At 41.1% G+C, this 23,846-nt stretch overlaps 1 pseudogene; it reads left to right on the top strand.

The window, feature by feature from the left end:
* LOC124524184 (tyrosine-protein phosphatase non-receptor type 2-like) overlaps positions 1-23,846 on the top strand; it is a 31,325-nt pseudogene that overhangs the window by 4,664 nt on the left and 2,815 nt on the right.

Raw genomic sequence — 23,846 nt, 5'->3', positions numbered from 1 at the left:
TTTGGCACAGCTTGGATTGGATATTGCCCAGGCTGCTGGGATTCCTCTGAACTCATTGAGCCTCCACTATGTGAATCAGGGGGCATCAACTGAGAACAGTTCCCTTTGCAACAGGAAAGCATAGAAGTCAGGTGGAGGAGACTAGAGGGTGGGGAAGTAGTCCAGACACAGGAACCCAAAGCTGAGCGCACGTGGCTGGTATGACAAAAATGTCTTAACCCATTAGAGAGTCTGACATTTTCTTTAATTGTTTGTAAACCTTTATCCTTGTTAATGGCTGAGTAGAACTAGAAGAGAACTATCATATTTCACTATTCTTCTTAAAATAAAATGTGACTTGTAAGTACTCAAGTAAAATCTAGTCTCTTTGTTTCTTTAAGGAGCTTCTCCTCCCCATGCCTGTACAAGTGTCCTGGGGTCTTAGGGACAACTGTATTTGCTGCCCTTTGTCATCCCAGGATGTGTGACCTGATCATTTTGTGGCCAAAGGCAGTGACTGGGAATCTTCCAGAGCCACCCGTTCTAGGCCCAAGCCATGCACAGCCTGAATGCAAGCAGACTCCTGCCCTTGGCCTTTGAGAACCCCCTGCCCTTTCCCAGTATTGGGGAGACACTTCTCCCTTCTCGTCCATAGACAATGGACACTTCATACCTTGATGACAGTGACCTTAAAGGACATTTTCCTTTTGGGCCCTGGGATTAGGACACCCTTTTTCTCTCTTCAAAGCTTGGTGCTCAAGACTCTTGTGGACTCAGGAATTGTATTCAGGATGTCAAATGCTGAACAGTGACTCTTCCCTCTTTTTGTTCCTGCTATTCAAATCCTGATCTTCTGTGGGACAAAGATGTCCCTGACTGTAGAGGGGTCATGTCCCCAGAAAAGAAACATAAACCTGAAAAGAACACTGACATTTCTGAAAGTATCACTGTCATGTATGACATAGGTCTGCAGGCCGCTACAGGGCCTCTCTCAACATCTGATACAGTCTCCCCTCAGCCCTGACAACCACACCTCAGGACCTACTCTAGAAGAAATAACTCAGGGGTGGAGGAGTTTTCTGCTAGGAGAAGAGAGTTGTGGCTCCTGGGGGGAGAAGGGAGGATCTCCCCATGAATCAGTGCAAGTCACAAAGGAGGCACTTTCCAGAAATGTTGAATGGACACAATGGCAGAGGGTTAGAGACTGTGCCTGGGGTAATGACATGGGGCCCCAGGGAAGACTGTGGTCCCTTGGTTGCTGTCCCCAGGATTGCAGCATAGAGCATTAGCTGTTGTCCTCTGCATTCTCTTTGATTATCTTTAATGACTGCCAGCCTTCAATCCCGGGGCTGGTACTACCGTGTGGTCCCCCTAAGGAAGGACACTATGTGCTATGTGCTGGCTAGTGCAGAATTAATTCTATGAGAGAAGGTAGGTTGCTAATATTCTATCAACATGATGGTAATTTTTATCTTTGTTTGCAAGGCTTCAGGACTCCTTCACTTAGCTCCAGAGTTCTTGACCATGATTGTGCTGTACTGGCTATCAAATATTATGCCCTCAAGTTTGATTTTAGAGGCCTTGATCATTAAACTTCTTTGTCTTCAGTGGGACTTCATGGCTAAATGTCAGCTCACCTTTCCACACATCACTTCTGAGACAATCCTGGGTGATCCTGATAGTTGTTGACCAGCAGAGTGTGACCCCAAATCCAACAACCATAATGGGGGCCTCTCAGCCCTGGCACCTCTGGCAATCAGATGATACCCATGGGTCCTGTTTCACAATAATGCTCTCAAATGTTTGAAATAAAATACATGTACTAACAAGGTAACTGGATATTGAAATATATTTATCAAAATATATCAATCAAATTGGGTAACATGATAATATGTGTACCTCCAGTGGGGGATCTTCTAAGTGTTCTAACTTCAAAATAGTGACAAGAGTAAATACTTTTATAAGATATCTAGACCAACCATAATTGATATGAAATATCTGATTTCCTATGATGACAAAGTCATGGGTACTGTAAATATTACTCTGATTTGTTGGTGACATATATAGTTGAAGGGAATGCTAATTTTTAGTCAAGAACAGTAAAAAGAATCATTTCTTCCCTACAATTCATGGCCTTTGTCATGAATTGTATTCTGCCCCAAATTCATATGCTAAAGTCTAATGCCCAATGTGACCTTGTTTGTATATAAAGCATTTTAAGATGTAATTGATGTCAAATGAGGCCATAGGGTCAGGTCCTAATATGATAGGTTGGTAACTTTGTAAGAACATGAACAGAAACAGATCTCTCTTTCTCTCTCAGTCTGTGTCTTCCTAGCTCACATAGCAAGGAAAGGCCATTTGAGAACACCACAAGAAGCTGGCCATGTACAAGACAGTAAGAGAGCTCTTACCATAAAGCCAATCCTCTATCACATTCAGCTTGAACTTTCAAGCCTCCAGAACTGTGAGAAATAAATTTCTATTAATTCAGCCACCCAGTCTGTGATATTTTGTTATGGTAGCCTGGCTAGCCAAAGACAGTTTAAGACAGGCTAAGACTAAGAAAGGACCCACCCTTATCTCCTCTCTTTGCTTCTAGACCTGTAAATAGAGTCTAGTCCCAACAGGCCCCTAAAGGTGAGGTATGAAGTGTGACCCATGAGGAGGTACACTATACTCCAAAGGAACTACTCGAGTTTTCTAACTTATGTAACCAACTCTGGGGAACATGTGTAAGAATGGATTTTAAGGGAGTGAGGCAGTGGGGAGAAGAACATATACTTGGATAAGAATGAATTCATTGATGTGAATTCATATCTCTTCTCCCTAAGAAGAGGTTCTGCATTTAATGTTGCAGCTTGGATCTAGCAGTTTGTTTGGTTGGTTGTGATACACGGACCAAAAGGTCCATAGTGAGTGAGTTGGAAATGCCGGACCTGCCCTGGTTTAATGTAGAGGCAGGGATTCACAGGTATAGGAAGGTTGGAATGTTAGATTGGATTTATCACTTAAGACATTCACACCCACACTGGGAAGATGCAGAAGACGTATTTTTACCACCTTGTGAGAAATGAATTTGTGACAGGCCCAGTGGCAACACTCAGCAGCCCAAGGCAGGGCCAGTGCCATCACTGTGATGGACAGTAGAGTCAGAGCAGCAATCAGAATTGTCTGCCTCATGCACACCTGTGGTGTTGGCTGGTTGATCACAGTGTTCCTAGAACTAAAATAGATAAAAAGACTGCTAAATTTTAATGAAGCAGAAAAATTCCAAGTCAAGTGAACAAGAAGCTACCCTGAATCACAAAACAGAAGATAATACCTCTCAATCATTTCCAGACTTGAGTCAGTTTATAGACCCAGAACCCTTGAATGAAGGGGAGTCTAGGTCCCCCTAAGGAAGGACACTGGTACACTACCAAAAATTATCCTGTTTATCTTTCTACCAGCTATCCTCAATGTACCTATGGCATTTTACCAGGATAACTCTACATTGGAAATAATTAGACCTTCTAGGGACTACTAGACACTCTGAATTGGCACTAATTCCAGACCTCAAATATCACCATGGTCCAATAGAGTATAGGCCCATGGAAGTCAGGCAATCAATGGGGTTTTGCACAGTTCCATTTCCCATTGGGCCTGATAGGTCTTGAAACCATCCTGTGGTTATTTCCCTGGTGCTAGAATGCATAACTGAAATAGATATATATAGCCATATATCTGGCAGAATCCCCACATTGGTTCCCTGACGGGAAGTGAGGATGATTATGGTGGGAGAGTCAAGTGGAAGCCACCAGAACTGCCTCTACCTGAGAAAACAACCAAAAGCAACATCACATTCCTGGAGAGGTTGCAGCAATTAGTTCCACCATCAAGTAATTTAAGGGTGCAGGTGTGGTAATTCCCACCACGTCCCTATATGCCTCTCCTATTTGGCCTGTGGAGAAGACAGATGTATTTTGGAGAACATGGGTTATCATAAGCTTAACTAGGTGGTGGCTTTAGTTGCAATGAAAACCAAATGTACTTGCATTAGTTGAGCAGATTAACACTACTCCTGGTATTGGTGAGCATCTTTGATCTGGCCAAATGCCCTTTTTCTTTTTTCTTTTTTTTTAAAAAAAAATTTTTTTTTCAACGTTTATTTATTTTTGGGACAGAGAGAGACAGAGCATGAACGGGGGAGGGGCAGAGAGAGAGGGAGACACAGAATCGGAAACAGGCTCCAGGCTCCGAGCCATCAGCCCAGAGCCCGACGCGGGGCTCGAACTCACGGACCGCGAGATCGTGACCTGGCTGAAGTCGGACGCTTAACCGACTGCGCCACCCAGGCGCCCCCCAAATGCCCTTTTTCTAATTCCTGTCATAAGACCAACCAGAAGCAGCTTGCTTTTAGCTAGAAAGGTCAGCAATACACTAAGCGTGTCCTACCTAAGGGATGTATACACTTTCCAGTCCTATGTCATAGTTTAGTTTCCTTGGATCATGATTACCCCTCCTTTCCAGAAGATACTGCTGTGATCCATTACACCTGTGACATTATGTTTATTGGACCTCTGAGCAAGAAGTAGCAACTTCTCCAGACATATTCATGAGACTTTTATGTGTTAGAGGATGGGAAATAAATCAGACAAAAAATCAAGAACCTCTACTTCAGTGAAATTTCTGGGTGTCCAGTGGTATGGGGCAGGGTGAGATATCACACCTAAGGGGAAGGATAAGTTGTTGCTTTTTTTTACAACCAAAACAGAGGTACAAGGTTACCTTTGGATTTTAGAGGCAACATATTCCTCATTTGGATATGTTACTCCAGCCTATTTGCTGAGTGACCCAAAATACTGCTTCTGTGAGTGAGGTAAGAATAAGGTTCAGTTGCTATTCAGGCTACTTGGCCACTTGGGTCGCATCCAATGGTGCTTGAAGCATCAGTGGCAGATAGGGGTGCTCTTTGGAACTTTTGCCAGTCCCCTATAGGTGAATCACAGCACAGACCCTGAGGATTTTAGAGGAGAGCCCTACTCTCCTTTTGATAAGTAGGTCTTGGTCTACCTTATCATGCCTTAGTAGAGACTGAAAGTTTAACCACAGGTCATTAGATTACAGTGGGACCTGGGATGCCTATCATTCATGGATGTTATCTGATGCACCAAGCCATAAAGTTGGACATGCACATCAACACTCCTTCATCAGATGGAAGTGGTATGTGCACAATCAGGCCTAAGTAGGCCCTGAAGGCACAAGTAGGTTATTTACCTTAGGAAGGGGCCCAAATGCCCATGTACCCAACCTCTGCCTTCTCTTTCCAACCTGCACTTATGGCCTCACTGAGATCTTTCTATAGTCTGTTGATAGAGAAAGAGAAGACTGGGGCTTAGTTTACAGTTGGTTCTCTATGATGGACAAGCACCACCCAAAAATAGACAACTGTAGCACTGAAGCTCCTTTGGGGCATATTTGAACAGTGGGGAAGGGAGATCCTATCTGTGGACAGAACTTCTAGTGGTGCATGTAGTTTTTCCCTTTGCTTGGAAGGAGAAATGCCCAGACATGGGATTATATTCTGACTCATGAGCTTGGCTGATGGTTTAGTAGGATGACCAGAGACTTGGAAGGACCATGATTGGATAAATGGCCCCAAGGAAATTTAGGGAAAAGGTATGTGGGTAAACCTCTCTTAATGGGTAGAAAATATGAAGATATCTGTGTCTCGTGTGAATGCTTACCAAAGGGTGAACTCAACAGAGGAGGATATTAATAGGAGGAGTGGGTAAGATGACCTGTTCTATGAATAGCATTCAGCTTCTTTCCCCAGCTACCCCATTCATTGCCCAACAGGCCCATGAACAAAGTGGCCATGGTGGCAGGGATGGAGGTTGTGCATGGGCTCAGCAACATGGACTTCTACTCACAAAGTAACCTGGCCATGGCCACTGCTGAGTGCCCAATCTGCTGGCAGCAGAGACCAACACTGAGTCCCTGATATGACACCATTCTCCAGGGTGATCAGCCAGCTACATGGTGGCAGGTTGATTGCATTGGACCACATCTGTCATGGAATGGGCAGTCTTCTGTTCTTCCTGGAACAGTCTGAATACAGCAGATTTGCCTTCCTTGCACAAAATGCTTCTGCCAAAACTACCATCCATGGATTTGTAGAATGCCTTATCCACAGTCATGGTATTACACACAGCATTTCTGTGTTCAAGGACCACACTTTGCAGCCAATGAAGTGCAGTATGGTCCCATGCTCATGGAACTCATTGGTATTATGTTCCCTGCCATCCAGAACAGCTGGCTTGATAGAATGGTGGAATGACCTTTTGAAGGCTCAATTACAGTGCCAACATGGTGGCAATACATTTAAAGCTAAGGTAAGGTTCTCTAGGAATTTGTATGTGGTGTGAATCAGCATCCAATATGGTGCTTTTCCCCCAACAAACAAGATAAAAAGGTCTGAGAATTAAGGGGTGGAAATGGAAATGGCACCACTCACTATTACCTCTAGTGACCTACTAGTAAATTTTTGTTTATTGTTCTTATAACCTTATGCTCTTCTGGCCTAGATATCTTAGTTTAAGAAGAAAATAGTGAAGCCACACAACAGTGAAGCTATTGGTGTGGAAGTTAATACTACCTCCCAGCCACTTTGGGTTCCTCATGCCTCTGAGTCAACAGGTAAAGAAGGAGCTCATTCGTGTGAATGTTCCTTACTTGCTACTCCGCAGTGGGGGTAAGGAAGGGTATGTCTGGAATACAAGAGATCTCTCTGGGTGGCCTATGATTAAGGTCAATGGAAAATTACAACAGTCCAATCTAGGCAGGACTAATAATGGCCTGGACCCATAAGAGATGATGGTTAGGGTCACCATATCGTGTAAAGAACCACAACTAGCTCAGGTGCAAACTGAAGGTTAAGGAAATACAGAATGCCTAATGGAAGAAAGTAGTTATAAATACCAGCTATGTAGGACCACGTGACCAGTGCCAGTGATGGAGACTGTAATCGTCATGAGGATTTCCTTTCTATTTTGTTATGAATACATTTCTGTTTGTGTATATGTGCGTGAACATAGAATATTAAAATTTAATTTAATTTAATTTTTTAGAGAGAGAGCAAGGGAGCAAGTGTGGGAGTGGGGCAGAAGAAGAGAGAGAGAGAGAATCCCACAACCCTGGGATCATGACCTGAACTGAAATCGAGAGTCGGTCACTCGACTCACCCAGACACCCCTTTAATTTTTATTTTAATTCTAGTATCATTAGCATACAGTATTATATTAGTTTCAGGAGTACAATATAGAGATTCAACAATTCTGTATATTACTCAGTGCTCATCAAGATGAGTGTACTCTTAATCCCATTTACCTATTTGACCCAACCCCCCCACCCACCTCCCCTCTGGCAACATCTCTTTGTTCTTTATAGTTAAGAATCTTTTTGGGGGGATTGCCTCTTTTTTCCCCCTTTGTTCATTTGTTTGGTTTCTTAAATTCCACATATGAGTGAAATCATGTAGTATTTGTCTTTCTCTGACTGTCTTATTTTGCTTAGCATTATACTCTATAGCTCTATCCATGTTGTTGTAAATGACAAGATTTCATTCTTTTTTAATGGCTCAATATATTATGACTTAATATATACATATCTTGAGTCATATATGTATATATATATATATATATACACACACATCCATATATATAAGTTTGTATTTATACATATTATGTATGTATATATTTATATACATATTATAAATATATATATAAAATAGAAGCAGCCCAGTGTCCACTGATAGGTGAACGGATAAAGAAGATGCAGTACACAACAGTGCATGAGTGTTTTTTTTCCTCCACATCCTCATTAACGCTGGTGGTTTCTTGTGTTTTTGATTTCAGTCATTCTGGTAAGTTGTGAGGTGATATCTCCTTGTAGCTTTGATTTGCATTTCCCTGATGATGAGAGATGTTGAGCATTTTTCCATGTCTGTTGACCAGTTGAATGTCTTCTTTGGAGAAATGTCTGTTCATGTCTTCTGCCCATTTTTTAAATCAGATTATTTGTTATTTGGGTGTTGAGTTCTGTAGGTTTTTTATATATTTTGGATACTAAGCCTTTACTGGATATGTCATTTGCAAATATCTTCTCCAATTCCATAGATTGCCTATTAGTTTTGTTGATTGTTTGCTTTGCTGTGCAGAAGATTTTATTTTGATGTAGTCCCAATAGTTTATTCTTGCTTTTGTTTCCCTTGCCTCAGGTGTCATATGTAAAAATGTCAGTGAAATTACTGCCTGTGCTCTCTTCTAAGATTTTTATGGTTCCAGGTCTGGTATCCATTCAGGACCTTAATCCATTTTGAGTTTATTTTTGTATATGGTGTAAGTAAGTGTTCCAGTTTCATTCTTTTGCATATTGCTGTCCAGTTTTCCCAACACCATTTGTAAGAGATTGTTTTTCTCATTGCAAGTTCTTGCCTTTGTCAAAGATTAACTGACCATATAATCGTGGGTTTGTTTCTGGACTTTCTTTCTTGTTCTATTGATCTATGTGTCTATTTTTGTGCCAGTACCATACTGTTTTGATTACCATACTGTTTTGATAACTACAGCTTTGTAGTATAACTTGAAATCTGGAGTTGTGATACTTCCAGCTTTAATTTTCCTTTTCAAGATTTGTTTGGCTATTCAAGGTCTTTTGTGGTTCCATACAAATGTTAGGATTGTTTGTTCTAGCTCCGTGAAAAATACTGTTGGTATTTTGATGGGATTGCATTAAATATGTAGATTGCTTTGTGCAATATGGACATTCAAACAATATTTGTTCTTCTGATCCATGGAATATCTTCCATTTGTTTATGTCATCTTCAATTTCTTTCATCAATGTTTTATAGTTTTCAAAGTAGAGGTCTTTCATCTCCTGCTTAAGTTTATTCCTAGGTATTTTATTGTTTTTGGTGCAATTGTAAATGAATTTGTTTCCATAATTTCTTTTTCTGCTGCTTCATTGTTAGTGTATAGAAATATGACAGATTTCTGTACATTGATTTTGTATCCTGTGAATTTACTGAATTCATCTATCATTTCTCTAGTAATTTTTGGTGGAGTCTTTAGGATTTTATTATGTCATCTGCAAATAGTTAAAGTTTTACTTTTTCCTTACTGATTTATTTCTTTTTCTTGTCCGGTTGGTGTGACTAGGACTTCCAGTACTATGTTGAATAAAAGTAGTGAGAGTGAACATCCTTGTCTTGTTCCTGACCTTAAGGGAAAAGCTCTCAGTTTTTCACCATTAAGAATGCTATTAGCTGTGGGTTTTTGTACATGACCTTTATTATGTTGAGATATATTCCCTCTAAACCTACTTTATTGAGGTTTCTTTTTTTTAAATCATGAATAGATTTACTTTGTCAAAGATTTTCCTGCATCTACTGAAATGATCATATGGCTTTTACCCTTTCTCTTCTTGATGTGATGTATCACATTCATTGATTTGTGAATATTGAACCATCTTTGCATCCCAGGATTAAATCCCACTTGACCATGGTGAATGAGTTTTTATGCATTGTTGGATTTGGTTTGCTAGTATTTTGTTGAGGATTTTTGCATATGTTTATAATAGATATTGATCTGTAGTTCTTTTTTTTATGTGTGTGGTGTCTTTTGTTTTGGTATCAGGGTAATACTGGCCTCATAGAATGAATTTGGAAGTTTTCTTTTCTTTTCTATTTTTGGGATAATTTGAGAAGAATAGGTTTTAACTCTTCTTTCAATGTTCAGTAGAATTCACTGTCTGGTCCTGGACTTTTTTTTGTTGGGAGTTTTTGATTATTGATCCAATTTCATTATTGGTAATTGGGCTGTTCAAATTTTCTATTTCTTTCTGATTCATCTTTGGGAGGTTATGTGTTCCTAGGAATTTATCCATTTCTTCTAGGTTGTTTAGTTTGTTGGCATATAATTTTTTGTAATATTCTCTTACAATCTTTTCTATTTCTGTGGGATCAGTGGTTATTTCTCCTCTTTCATTTCTGATTTTGTTTATTTGAGCTCTCTCTCTTTCTCTCTGTGACGAGTTTGGCTAAAGGTTTATCAATTTTGTTGATGTTCTTAAATGAACCAGTTCCTGGTTTCATTTATCTATTCTATTGTTTCCTTGTTTTTAGTTTCTATTTTGTTTGTTTCTGCTCTAATCTTTATTTTTTACTTCTTTCTACTGGTTTGGGGTTTTGTTTGTTCTTCTTTTTGTAGATCCTTTAGGTGTAAGTTTAGATTATTTACTTGGAATTTTTCTTCCTTCTTGATGTAGGCCTGTACTGCTGTAAACTTCCATCTTAGAGCAGCTTTTGCTGCATCCCAGAGATTTTGGAATGTTGTATTTTCATTTTCATTTTCTCTATGTATTTTTAAATTTCCTCCTTTATTTCTTGGTGAACCTGTTCATTGTTTAGTAGCATGTTATGTAAACTCCATGTATTTGTGGTCTTTCCAGGGTTGTTTTTGGTTTTTTTTTTTTTTTTTTGTGATCGATTTCTAGTTTCATAGCATTGTTTTCAGAGAAGATGCATGGTATGACTTTGACGTTTTTGAATTTGTTGAGACATATTTTGTGATCTATTCTGGAGAATATTCTATGTGTACTTGAGAAGAATGTGTATTCTGCTGTTTTAGGATGGAATGTTCTGAATATATCTGTTAAATTCATCTGGTCCAAGGTGTTACTTAATGCCACTGTTTCCTTGTTGATTTTTCTCTTTGGACGATCTGTCCATTGATGTAAGTGGGGTGTTAAAGTCCCCTACTATTATTAGATTACTATCAATTAGTTCCTTTATGTTTGTTATTAACTGCTTTAGGTATTTGGGTGCTTCCCTGTGGGGTTCATACACATTTATAATTGTTAATATATTCTTATTGGATTATTCTGTTTATGATTATATAGTATCCTTCTTTGTCTCTTGTTACAGCCTTTGTTTTAAAGTCTATTTTGTCTGGCTTTCTTTTTATATCCATCTGCATGATAATTGTTTCTCTATCCTTTCACTTTCAATCCACAGGTGACTTCATGTCTGAAATGAGTCTCTTGCAGGCAGTATGTAGAAGGATCTTGTTCTTTTATCCACTATGTCTTTTGATTGGAGTGTTTAGTCCATTTAAATTCAAAGTAATTATTGATAGATATGTACTTATTAGTATTTTGTTACTTATTTTATGTTTTGTTGTTGCTGTTTTTCTCTGTTCTTTTCTTCCCTTGCTCTCTGCTCTCATGAGTATTTGGCTTTCTTTAGTGATATACTCAGATTCCTTTCTCTTTATTTTTGCTTATCTATTACTGGTTATTAATTTGTAGTTACCTTTATTCTGCATATAGAAGTTCATATTAAGTTGATGGTTGCTCAAATTTGAACCCATTCTTGACTCCTCTCCCTCCACACACATTTTAGGTATATGGTGTCATACTTTACACCCTTTTATTTTGTGAATTTCTTAACTGATTTTTACAGATATACTAATTTTTTACTGCTTTTGTGCTTTCCACTACTCTTACTTTTACTTATGGTCTTTCCTTTTCACTCAAAGAGTCACCTTTAACATTTCATGTAAGTCTAGTTTAGTGGTTATGGATTCCTTTAACTTTCATTTGTCTGGGAAACTTTTTATCTTTCTTCTATTCTGAATGATAGCCTTGCTGGATAGAATATTCTTGACTATAGATTTTTTCCTTTCAGCACTTTGAACATATCATATATCATGGTATTTTTTGTTGATTTTCATTTTACTATTTACTTATCAAGGAGATAGATACATATCATTCCAGAACCTTATCTCCTCTTTGGGGAAAGGAATTAGTGCATTTTCGTTGCATCAGCTTAGTTGAGCCATGTTAGGCAGAATTATGCCTCATATTCCAGGAAGCTTTCCTGCCCCAGGGCACAGATTTGAGGTCAGGGCCACATGACCTTACAAACCTTATGCTCATTTGTGATAGACAGACGCTTATGATATTACAAACCTGCAGGAGAAACTGGCTTTGGGGACCATCTCACTCTGTGCTGCTGCCATTCTAGCCCCTGCCATCTTGATGACCCAGCTGACTGCCTACAGGCCCCCTCCTTCACTGCAGGCTCCTCTCAGTATTGGTTAAGGGGACAGAGCCTTGTGACAGGCCCATGGCAATGACAGTCTTCATGTGACTATCATTGCTGTCTGCAGATGTGGAGATATTGCTAACAGTCTGATTTCTGGATACCTCACTGGGGGGTTAATAATAAATAAGCAATAATACATTTGTGCTCACAGTTAATAATAAATAAGCAATAATACATTTGTGCTCAGAAAAAAATCATGTGATTGGGATGTGAAGGAAGAATGACACCAGTTCATATTTTCCTGAGACTGCTAGAGAGTTGTTCTTCATTGAACCTGTATACATCTAAAATAGAGATAAGGAAGAAAAGAGGAAGACTATATGTTTTCTATTCACTTAGACTGGTTTGTACATGGCCACTTGTGGCAAAAAGTGACATGCCACATGATTCTATTTTAAGAATTGATTACCCACTACAGATCATTATAGACAGTACTGATCTGTTGTTGTTTTTTTTTAAATATTAAAGACAAAGCAAAAACACTCATAATGAATTGAGTTCTACCATAGAGAAGTCCTCAGAACAATTTGAATCTGTAGATTCCCAACTAACACATCCAGTGTGAGCTAGGATGGGTGTGTGGGGGAGAACTCTCACACACTGTGTGAAGGTATAAATTGGCTTAGGATTTTTAGAGGGCAATTAGAAGATATCTGCAAAATTTTAATGGGAATACTAATTGATTTAGTATGTTCCCCAAGAATCTAAAGAAGTATCCACACACATGTACAAGAATATTTGTACAACACTTATATTGGAAAAATATCAATCTGAGGACAGGTCAACATCCCCCACCAGATATGTCCCCGTGGTAGAATTCCACATAACCATATAAAAGAACCACATAGATCTACATGTACTGACATAAAGGATGAACATGCTATATGATTGAGTGAAAGAAAGTGGCATATAAGTTTTAATCTGATATACATGAAAAAAGAAATCACACAGTTTAATTTATTCCTTCCTTAGGCAATGGATTACATAGAAAAAAAGCCTGATAAACATTGTACAGGCTTTTTTTTTTTTTTTATTTCCACTAATCCCTCTGCTGCTCCAAGTTAAGCTTTGATGTCCAGAATCCCTTCAAGTTTTTTCAGCTTCTATCCTGTCCGGTGGAGAAGAGCAGCCATCTTCACCTCTCACGCCAAACAATCCTGTTCTTGGGCCTCAAAAGGGAAGCCCAGAAGAGTAGTGTTGTCTGTCCAACCAGCCCTATGGAGGCTTGCACCCATATGTGGAAATCAGGACTCATCTCTTAGCCATGCATAAAGTCTGTCTTAGTTTGTGCAAGTGGGCTGTTGGCAGAGTACCATTGGCTAGGGGGCTTATAAAGAACAGACTTTCTTTCTCAAAGTTCTAGAAGCTGAAAGTCTGAGATGAAGGCAGTCATTGAGAGGCAGACAAAACCTGAAGTTCCGTCACCTGGGGAAACACATTTGTGCCGAGTGGCCCGAAGGAAGTGTCTATCATGGAAATTACATTCCTTTCAGATTTGGACTAAGTGTCCACCCAAATTTACTTAAAGTCTGCAGGTTTTGTTAGTGTTTGAGTTTTCTGGAATTAAATATTGAAAGGCATTTATATAATTGACCACAACTCAAAATTAACAACTGAGCACTTGGAGCAGAATTATCCAGCAACCCTGCTGATTGTGTTGTAAGACACCTACACAAGTATGTCAGCCATCATGAAGCAGGCACATAAACACCAGTGAACAGTGTACCACAGAAATGGTCTCTGCTTGATGGAAGCATTGGGACAAAACTGAGAATAGATTAATTTGAGGTGAAGTCTTTGAGTCACAGCTACCTTCAACTTTCTTAGGTGGTCAAATTGAGATTTAATTTAAATTTTGCTAAGGTGTTCCCTTCAGGGTACTTGATCTCTTCTCTGCTGCTCAGCAGGAATTGATTGTCCTGATCATGTACCCTTCATTCCAAATGATGGAATCCAGCAATTTTGCTGTACTTTCTCAGTGAATGAGCCATAAAGAGAAAAGCCGTGTGGCTGGCATTTCCATCTCACTAGACATTGCTTTAGAATAGGGAATAAATTACAAAGAAAGTGATCAAGGATTATAAGACCCCCATCGAGTGGCCAGATGACAGCATTTGCTAAGCCTCATTTGTCTGGCAAATCTATAAAGGTGGTGTGGGAGATACAGGGAATGGAGGGTAGAAGGATTACAGACACCATAGCATAGAATTGTAATCACAGTGCTGCCTTCAGAATGCACTGGGATAGGGGTACCTGGGTGGCTCATTCTGTTAAGCATCTGACTCTTGATTTCAGCTCAGGTCATGATCTCGTGAATTTGAATCTCACATCAGGCTCTGCACTTTGTTAGCTTGGAAACTACTTGGAATTCTCTCTCCCTCTCTCTCTGCCTCTACCCCACTCATGGTCTCTTTCTCTCTCAAAGTAAATGAATAAATAAACTTTAAAAATTAAAAAAATCTCTAACCTACTTACAACTCACACCAACAAATGTGAATTTAACTATGTACTAGTTGTATAAATGAAGGAAACAGCTTCAAATACCAGATTTCTGAACACTTAACATTTTTTAAAAATTCTAAAATATTCTGAGAAACAAGATTTTACTTAAAGGATTCACTATCTCCAATAATTTGGTGTCCTGGACCATATAAGTAATCTAAATAAATGGTAAACATTTTAAAGAAAAATTTCCCCAAGATGCATAAACATTATAAATCCTTGAAAGCCAGCACTATTGTGCAGTTTTTATTTTGTATGGGAAGACTTCGGTCATATAGTTCAGTAGAGATGAGGTCCCTCACAGCAGAGGAGAGAAACGGGCTTTCCAAACAGAAAAGTCAAATACAGAAGAAAAAACAGCTTTTCCCCTGAAGGAATGTCTGTTCCTGGGTCTCCCCTGCTTTTGCTCCTTCCCAGCAGGTGCACACATCTTAGCTTCCTTGGGAGATGGTCTAACACTCCACTTCAGAAACACAGACTAAGGATCTAGGGGAATTTTTTATTGGCTTACGAATAAAATGTGAAATCAGTAACGAATTGTTCTCCTACAGCTTTAAATATGAAAAAATGTTATTTAAATCCTGTGTCAGCTGAGTATTTTATAATAATTTGCAGAAGAAAGTAAGGAAGATCCTGAGCTTCACAGGAGCTCATCCTGAGTTTGGACCGCTCTGTCTGCTAATGGCTGCCCTGTGGTTTCAGGTGAACCCAGGCTGCAGGCACTGGTGACCAGAGAAGCTGGAGGTCAGGCTTTCCTTTCCCAGGTGCTTTTCAGAGGGAAGCTTACTGTTGCCTCTTATTTCTACCACATCATCAAACACAGATAGTAGTCTATTTGGAGCACAGCTCTAGGGACAATAGATTCTTGGCTACTTTCTAAAGATTTTTTTTTTCATAGAAAAGGCAGGTGTCTGCTCAATATCCTGATACAGATTTCCAATTTTTACAATGTAACTTTCATTTTTGGACTTGATCTTCACAATTTTGTGCTAACAAAGTTTTTATTGATGTAACTATCATTTGCATAGAGTAAAATCAACAGAGCTTAAATGTATAGGTTGTTAAGTTTTGATAAATGTATAACACCCATGGACCTGTATCTTCCACATCAAGGTATAAAAATCCCCATCATTCTAGAAAGTTCTGTTGTGCTCATTTCCAGCCAATACTTCCCCTGTAAGTAACTGCTGCTCTGATATCTATCACCATAGATTAATTTTGCCTGTTTAAATTCCATTTAAGAGACTTCTATAGTATGTTTTTTCTCGTATGTGCTTTCTTTTTCTTGATATAGTATTTTTAAGATTCTTCTGTGTTTTTGCATATAGAGATAGTTTGTTCTTTTTATTTTTATTTTATATTTTAACACGTATTTATTTATTTATTTTTTGTTTTGAAAGAGAGCCAGAGTGAGTGTGTGAGAGGGGAGGGGCACAGAGAGAGAGGGAGAGATTGGATCTCAAGCGGGCTCTGCGCTGTCAGCATGAAGCCTAATGCCAGGCTTGAACCCACAAACTGTGAGATCATGACCTGAGCCAAAATCAAGAATGGGATGCTTAGCCAACTCAACCACCAAGGCTCCCTGATAGTTTGTTCTTTTTAATGTTTGAATATGAATGTACTATAGTGTGTTCCTTCATTCTTCTGTGGATGGACACCTCTCCGTGTGTTTCTAATTGGGAGCTATTAAGAATAAAGCTGCTGTGACGCTGGTACAGGACAGCCCACTTACCGGGTGGTGTACCTGAAGTGATGCCACATTATGTCACCCAATAGAACCTGACCCCTGTGGGCTACAAGATCATCCTTGGAAGCCAGGCACACATCCATCCCAGTGCAGTTGATCAAAGCTTTCCCTTCTTATGGTTGCCCAGAGTGGGGCAGTGGGAGATGTGGGCTCTGCCTAACACCCCAAAAAGATGGGGTAGTCTGGGAAAGAGAAATGAGGGTTGCATCCAGGTGGCCTCTGGGCCTGCAGTGACCTTGTCTAGATTTCCCATCACCCTTTGTTCCCCAAGTCCCACAGACCTGCACAGGGTTCCCCTTTCATAAAGGATTTGGAAGTGGCCACTGCGGAGAACATCCTGTCGTATGGAGGTTTCCTGAATGTTTGTGGCGGGTAATGAGGCAGAAGGGGATAAAGGTGACAGTCCCTCCCCCACCACTAGGTACATCCTAGTGCACAGGACTAAAAGGAGGTTTGGCTGCACGTCTGATCAAACACAGGCTTTGATCATTCAGAGTCTCTTGTCCCAGGGCTGAGCGCACAGGCTCAGGGACCATGAACATGGCTGGGGCTGTCCCTCTGTAGCTGGGAACCACCCACCCCCAGATGGATGCCAAGGAGCAAGGGTAGAAGAGGTGCTCTGTCCTCTCCTTTCCCTCCCAAGGCCCCACCTTCCCACTGGGCACCCTGAGAAAAGGGACAGCCTGTGCATGTCCTCGGCAAGCTGGCAGGTAGAAAAGATGAGCACCTGTGGGGAGGCAGAGAAAGAATGGCAGCATCAGTGGTCATCGGTGGCTCCAAATGGGCCCTTTGGTGGAAAAAGACACTCAAGCAGCTTTAGAAAAAATAAAGTCAACCTCTAAATTATTCACTAACTTTAAAGAAATGCCAATGACCAATATGAAATTATAACAGAATGCACTAATAATCAAAGATGCGAACCTCAAAAGTGTTGCATTAAGTGGAAGAAGCCAGGTACAAAAGAAAACAGACCATATGAGTCCATTTATATACAATTCTAATAATGGCAAAACCATAGTGACAGAAGGCAAATCTGTGATTGCCAGGGGCCAGGCTTGCGGTTTGTGGCTGGGTGACAAGGGATAGGAGGGAACTCTGTGGAGGGATGGATGTGGTGCATATATCACTGGACACATTTGTTAAAACTCTTCAAATGCTACATTAAAATTTGGTGAATTTTACTCTTTGTACATAATATTTCAGTAAAGCTGACATTGAAAAAGAAAAGATTTTTAATTTAAGCAAACTCATTATTTTAGACATTTTAACCCTTTGAAAAGATTTGACTTCTAGTCCAAGTCCTTCCTGTTATATTCTGTAGTTTATGAATGTGGGTATGGAGGTCCAGAGAGAGAAGACGTGACTTAAGATCACATGTCCTGCTGGTGGTCAAGCCACATCTGGATTCCCCAGACCTTGTGTCTTATTAGCCTTTCTCTTCTGCCATCCTTCCCTTCACATGTAAACTGTGAGCATGTCATGTCTCACATTGTCACCCAAACAAGTCACAGGCACCATAAAATATCTGGCAGATACATAGTCCTTAATGTTTGATGTATAGTAGAAGAGGAAGATAGTATTATTATATAGTATTATTTCCATTTTTCTATTGGAAGAGTAGAAGCACAGAGAGCTCAACTTACATGCCTGAGGGCACACAAGTTAGTCACACTTCGATTTTCAATTGTACGATGGATGAGTAATTCTTACCTCATATGGTTGTTGCAAGGAGTGAATTAAATTAAATAAACCCTGTATGTGGAGTGCCTGGCGCATGAGTTCTCAATATACCATAAATGATGTTAACAGCAACATTTACGGTAATGAACATGATAATTGTGAACACTATGGTGGACGTAATAATACTTGGATTTTATGATAGTAAAGTTGAAATTAGAACACTTTCCGAAGATATGCAAATGAACTGGTTTACAAGTTGTGAGGAAATGGACATTCTCAATTACTACAGTTGGGAGTGCACATTGGAATAAATACTTTCAGCAAGTAGTTCCGTTTTAAAATTGTTTTTAAATGATGTTTGTGCACATCTACAAAGATACATGTGCAAGATATTCATTATAGTGTTGCAAAGGAAGAACAAAGATGATCTAAATGCTCATCAGGAGGTGAAAAGGAGAATGTTAAAGGAATGCTCTCTGTATTGAGCTGATGGAGAGAGAGCATGGACCAGGAAGGATGTCCATGCTACAGTACTGGATCTGAAACGGAAGAGTTTGTAGAATTGATACCATTTATGATCCTAGACATTTTGCTAATTCCTTCAGTTGTGGGTGGGAGATGGATTCTGTACCCATTATGTTCAAAAGAACATTTATTCCCCCTGAGAAAGAACTCTAAGGTGGTGATGGCGTTTGACTAAACCTTCAATGACTGAGGGGCACGTGGCTGGTTCAGTTGGTGGAGCATGCGACTCTTGATCTTGGGGTTGAGTGTGAGCCCCATGTTGGGTGTAGAGATTCCTTAAAAATAAAATCTTAAAAAGGACCTCAAAGCGTGCACCAAATGCCACTGCCTGTCCTCTAGGATCAGAATATCAGCCTCTGTTTTCTCTGTGAACACAGAGGGACCTGCAAAAGGTGAATAGTGAGGTCACCACAGGGACTCACTGGGTGGGTGAGGGGGTCAAGGAGTCCCTTCACTTGAAAATTAAGACCACACAGCAGGTAACAAATGAATGGGCTAGAGCGGAACCAGGTGGCAGACACTGGGTCCTGTGGCACATTTGATCCACGAGGGAGGGCATTACATAGCCTTGGTTGGAATGTCTTCTATTTCACGTGGTTCAGGACTTCTCTTTTTTATGATAAAATCTGGAGCCTTTCTCAGGCTCCCCCTATCACCCTATCAGGGGGATGGGATGGCTACATTGAAACCTGGGGACCCACAAAGTGAGAAACTGCCAAAATTTTAGGTCAATGCTGTGGAAAGAAAGTGTAGAGCTATATATTATCTAAAGGGAATGTTTGCCTGCTGCTCCACTGGATGCAAGCTCCCCCAGTGCAGGGAGTGTATCAGTGTTTGTTCTTCTTTGATTCCTTAGTGCAGGGCTAGACATAAAAGGGACTCAATAAGGATTCATAGAATGAATGAATGGCAAAACATCATTTCCTGCACCCAGTCATTGTACTGTCATTATCCTGAGCTCCTGCCCTTCCTTCTCCAACACTTTACGCAATATCCCCAGGAGGAACAGAGTGCAGGTCATTTGCAAAGGAAGAGATGGAGAGGGCCCCCAGTCCTGCTGATCTGGCTAGAGAGCTATTGGCAAGAGCAAGGGCCAGTTGTTTATGTCATTCTGAGGTCAGGCCTGGCACTCTTGACCCCTGCTGTGTAAATTAAGCCTCAACTCCTCAAGATCCTTGTCTCACACCTACCACTTTCCCTGGGATGGAATGGAAACATGTTTTACAATTCTGTCACCTTTTTGGGGGGATTTCAAATCCATTTACAGGTTCAGGTGAGCACTGAGGTCATAATGAGATAAAACACCGAACTCCCCAGAGCCAGGCTCTCCACTTGGACTTTGATGCTTGCGCACCTGGCATCAGGCTGAAAGGAGAAGACAGGTGAGCCATGCTGGTGCCCTCAGCTGGACCTCCACATTTTCCTGTCCCACCAGCTTCCAGAGGAGTGATTCGATATTTCTTGGCCTAATTTTAGATGTGGGGCACATTTGGTATAAAAAGAGGCCATACTGTCTCCAGTGCATTTGTATCACATTCCAAGAAAGAAGGAAGGCCATTCTTTGGAGCAGCCCCTGCCACCCAGCCTCTTGTTTGGCTGTTGCCTAGGCGTGCAGGTGTTCATACAGTGGCAGCTTAGTCCCCCTGCACAATCTTATGGAGCTGGGCTATAAGGACAACTGTAAAACCCATGTATCAGCACATGTACTTAGAGATCTTGAATGACTGAATGTGTTGAAGTCCATGGTACATTAAAAATTTTTATGCTTCTGGGATTATGTGGGGCCTGAACTTCTCCACTGGCACAGGTCTGTTCATGCCAGCTCGCTCCTGCCTCTGTGTCTGCCTCCATTGAGTGGGAGTTTGAGGAGTTGGATGCTCCAAATTGCTGGCAGCATCTGTATCTGGAAATTGGTGATGAGTCCCATGACTATCCTCATAGAGTGGCCATGTTTCCAGAACACAGAAATTGAAACATATGCAGAGATGTAAGTGCATATGATCACAGTCGTGTTAAGCTGCAAAATTCTGAAAATGATTATATTTATGGCAGATTAGTTGACATAGAAGAGGTGCGAAGGACTTACATCTCCACATAGGGTTCACTTCCTAATACAAGATCCACTTCTGGCTCATGGTTTGGTAGCACTAAAGCAGTTGTCATGCTAAACTGAGTTGTGCAGAAGGAATTGGTGAAAGGTGCATGGTACGAGCCAAAAAAAGACAACCGAAAGACAGAGTTTACATGGTGCAGTAGTAGGGAGACCCTGGGCTTTCCTCATCCCCCAAACATAGCTATATTGAGGTCAGATCCCATGGAACACCCGGGAAATATATCTGTGGAGCAGCAGAAGGATCTCCACAGTTGGAGGGAGACAGTGTGGCAGATGCAAGGTGTGGGGAGAGAAAAACAGCGGTGCCGTGGAGGGAGGAAAGCCTTTCTGTGGAGAGACAAAAGGGAGAGAAAGAGAAGAGTTGAGAAAGTGTGGCGCCAAGTTTGCACAAGAGGAAAATCTCTCTGGGCCATAGAATGGGGAGCAAGAAGTACGGAGTGTCTGCAGGGTTTTTTTGGTGTTGTTTTGTTTTTGTTTATTGTTTGTTGTTTTTTGTTTTTTTCACACAGCATTTGGAGCTCAAACTTTGAGGTTTTGGAGCATGACTTTCTCTGGAGGGGATTGTGGCATGCGCTTCTGGGGAGGAGGGAGCCAGCCCTGGAGTGTAGAAATCTAGAAATCTAGAAATCTCCGGGGTGCACTGGGAGAGAACAGTCCCCTTCCTGGAGTGCTTTTAGAAGAGGGGTTATTGCCTCCCCAGGGACAAAAGACCCCGCAGGCGCCAGCCAAAGGACTTTCATTAGCACCCAGAGGGAATACAACCTTTGCTGCTTTCAGCAGTGCTACACCATAGTTTCTGCACACTGTGCAGGTGTGGGGACAGCATGGAGGGGCTCTACTCTGGAGGAGGGGAGTGGATCCACACCATGCCAAGTTCTTTAAGACTTCAGGTTTTGAATTCCAGCTGTGGGCCCAAGAAAAAATGCAGGAGAGTTGTGGTCTGTGAGGGCTGCCTGAACAGCTGGGGGGTGGGTGTCAAGATCCCTGTTCCTGGGAGGAGAGATTGGGGTGGTGCCATTCCCCCCCCCCCCCCCCCGCACAATATCAGCATGGTGGAACTTCAGAGAGTGACACGGAGGCCCCCAGTGCAGGCAGGAACCCCCAGTGCAGGGGGGATCTGCTTACACCAAACCCTGCCCCCCACCCCGTGCCTGGCAACTGCTTAGTTACTGGGGCAAGACTGCTCTGAGCGGAGGCAGCAACACAGCGGATCTCTCCTCCAGACCAGCACAGCCAGCACCGCGCATGCCCCAACTGTGCAGAAAATCAAGTGTCTCAAAATGATACCCGCACTTCTGGTGGAAATAGGACCAGGCTTACTTTTTATTCTTTTTTTTTTTTTTCCTTTGGAATCAGGCAAATAGTTTCTTACTTTCTTTTTCTTTAAATTTTTTAATGTTTATTTATTTTTGACAGAGAGAGAGAGAGACAGAGCATGAACAGGGGAGGAGCAGAGAGAGAGGGAGACACAGAATCCGAAACAGGCTCCAGGCTCTGAGCTGTCAGCACAGAGCCCCCCGTGGGGCTCGAACTCACGGACTGTGAGATCATGACCTGAGCCCAAGTCGGACGCTTAACCGACCAAGCCACCCAGGCGCCCCTATGACCCCTTTTTAATGTAGCATTACTTTCAGGTGCAGGAAGCGTCAAGAGTTTTTAAAACACGCAAGAGACAGAAACTTAGCCAAAACGGCAAGATGGAGGTATTGTCCCCGAAAGACAACCGAGAGATGTTGTTTAAAGAAACAGGCTTCAGTGTGAAGTTCTAGTCAGAAGATGTGAAGTCCTGTTATGCAGTACAGCTACTGCAACTGGAAATTATCAATAGCGGTGAAACCACAGCAATACCTCATTGTCATTATACTACCTGGCCAGATTTTGGAGTCCCTTAATCACCAGCCTCATCTCTCAATTTCATATTTAAAGTGAGAGAATGTGGTTCCTTGAATCCTGAACACAAGCCTGCAGTAATCCACTGTGGTGCAGGCGCTGGGCAGTCAGGCACCTTTTCTCTGGTAGATGCTTGTCTTGTTCTGATGGAAAAAGGAGATGATGTTACCAGAAATAATTGTCACTAAATGTGAGAAAATATTCAGTGGGACTTATTCAGCCACCAGATCAACTCAGATTTCCATATGTGACTATCATAGAAGGAGCAAAATTTATAAAGGGAGATTCAAATGTACAGAAGCGGTAGAAAGAACTTTCTAAGGAAGACATGTCCTGCTTTTATCATTCACCGACCAAAATAATGACTGAAAAATACAGAGGGAATAGGATAAGCCTAGAAGAAAAACTGACAGGTAACAGGTATACAGGACTAAACTCTAAAATGCAGGATACTACAGAGGAGAACAGCACGAGTGTTCCACAGAAACACAGTCAAGAGGACCAAAAAACTAACATGGCTCCAAAGGTGCAGCAGATGAAACAGAGGCTAATGAGACCGAATGTAAAGGAAAAATTTTTCCCAATTTTAAAAAGAAAAACAAAGAAACAGAAGTTTTCCCTAAAAATATATTCGAAGGAAAATTCTCACTTGGAGAAAATTCTCCTTATTCTACTTACTTGGACATGGTCAGGCCAAGACGGATAGACACTTAAATGGTCGTTACTTGAGTATATTCTGCAGCTATGAATTTTGAACGATTGATGTGCAAAGACCAGAAACAGACTCCAGAACCTACCTGTAGATTGCCTCCCGTTTGCCCGTTTTCAAAGTAAACTTTACATCCAGGGAATGAAGAACACCACCAGCAGAAGACTTTGCAGAGCCCTCTAAGTGGATGTACTGGTAAGTTTTTTAATGTGTGTATGAAATGTAGAAAGATGTAAAAGAAATAAATCAGGAGAGACTACTTTGTACTGTATTGCCATTCCTACTGTATTTTTATACTTTTGGGCAGCATTAAGTACTTTTATTAAACAGAAAAAACATTTTTGAGCCTCTAGTCATTTCAATGCAATGTACTTTTGTAATCACATAAGAACTTCAGCCTTGGGGCACCTGGTGGTTCAGCTGGTTAAACGTCTATCTCTTAATTTCAGCTCAGGTCATGATCTCATAGTCTGTGGGTTTGAGCCCCATGTCGGGCTCTGCACTGGCAGCGTGGAGCCTACTTGGGAGTTTCTCTCTTTCCCTCTCTTTCTGC

The sequence above is a fragment of the Lynx rufus genome, unplaced genomic scaffold (assembly GCF_022079265.1).
Source record: "Lynx rufus isolate CCGP_SWC_20201006 ecotype Redwood Valley unplaced genomic scaffold, mLynRuf1.p SCAF_10, whole genome shotgun sequence".
Taxonomy (NCBI): Eukaryota; Metazoa; Chordata; class Mammalia; order Carnivora; family Felidae; genus Lynx; species Lynx rufus.
This window is presented reverse-complemented; position numbering and strand designations above follow the sequence as displayed.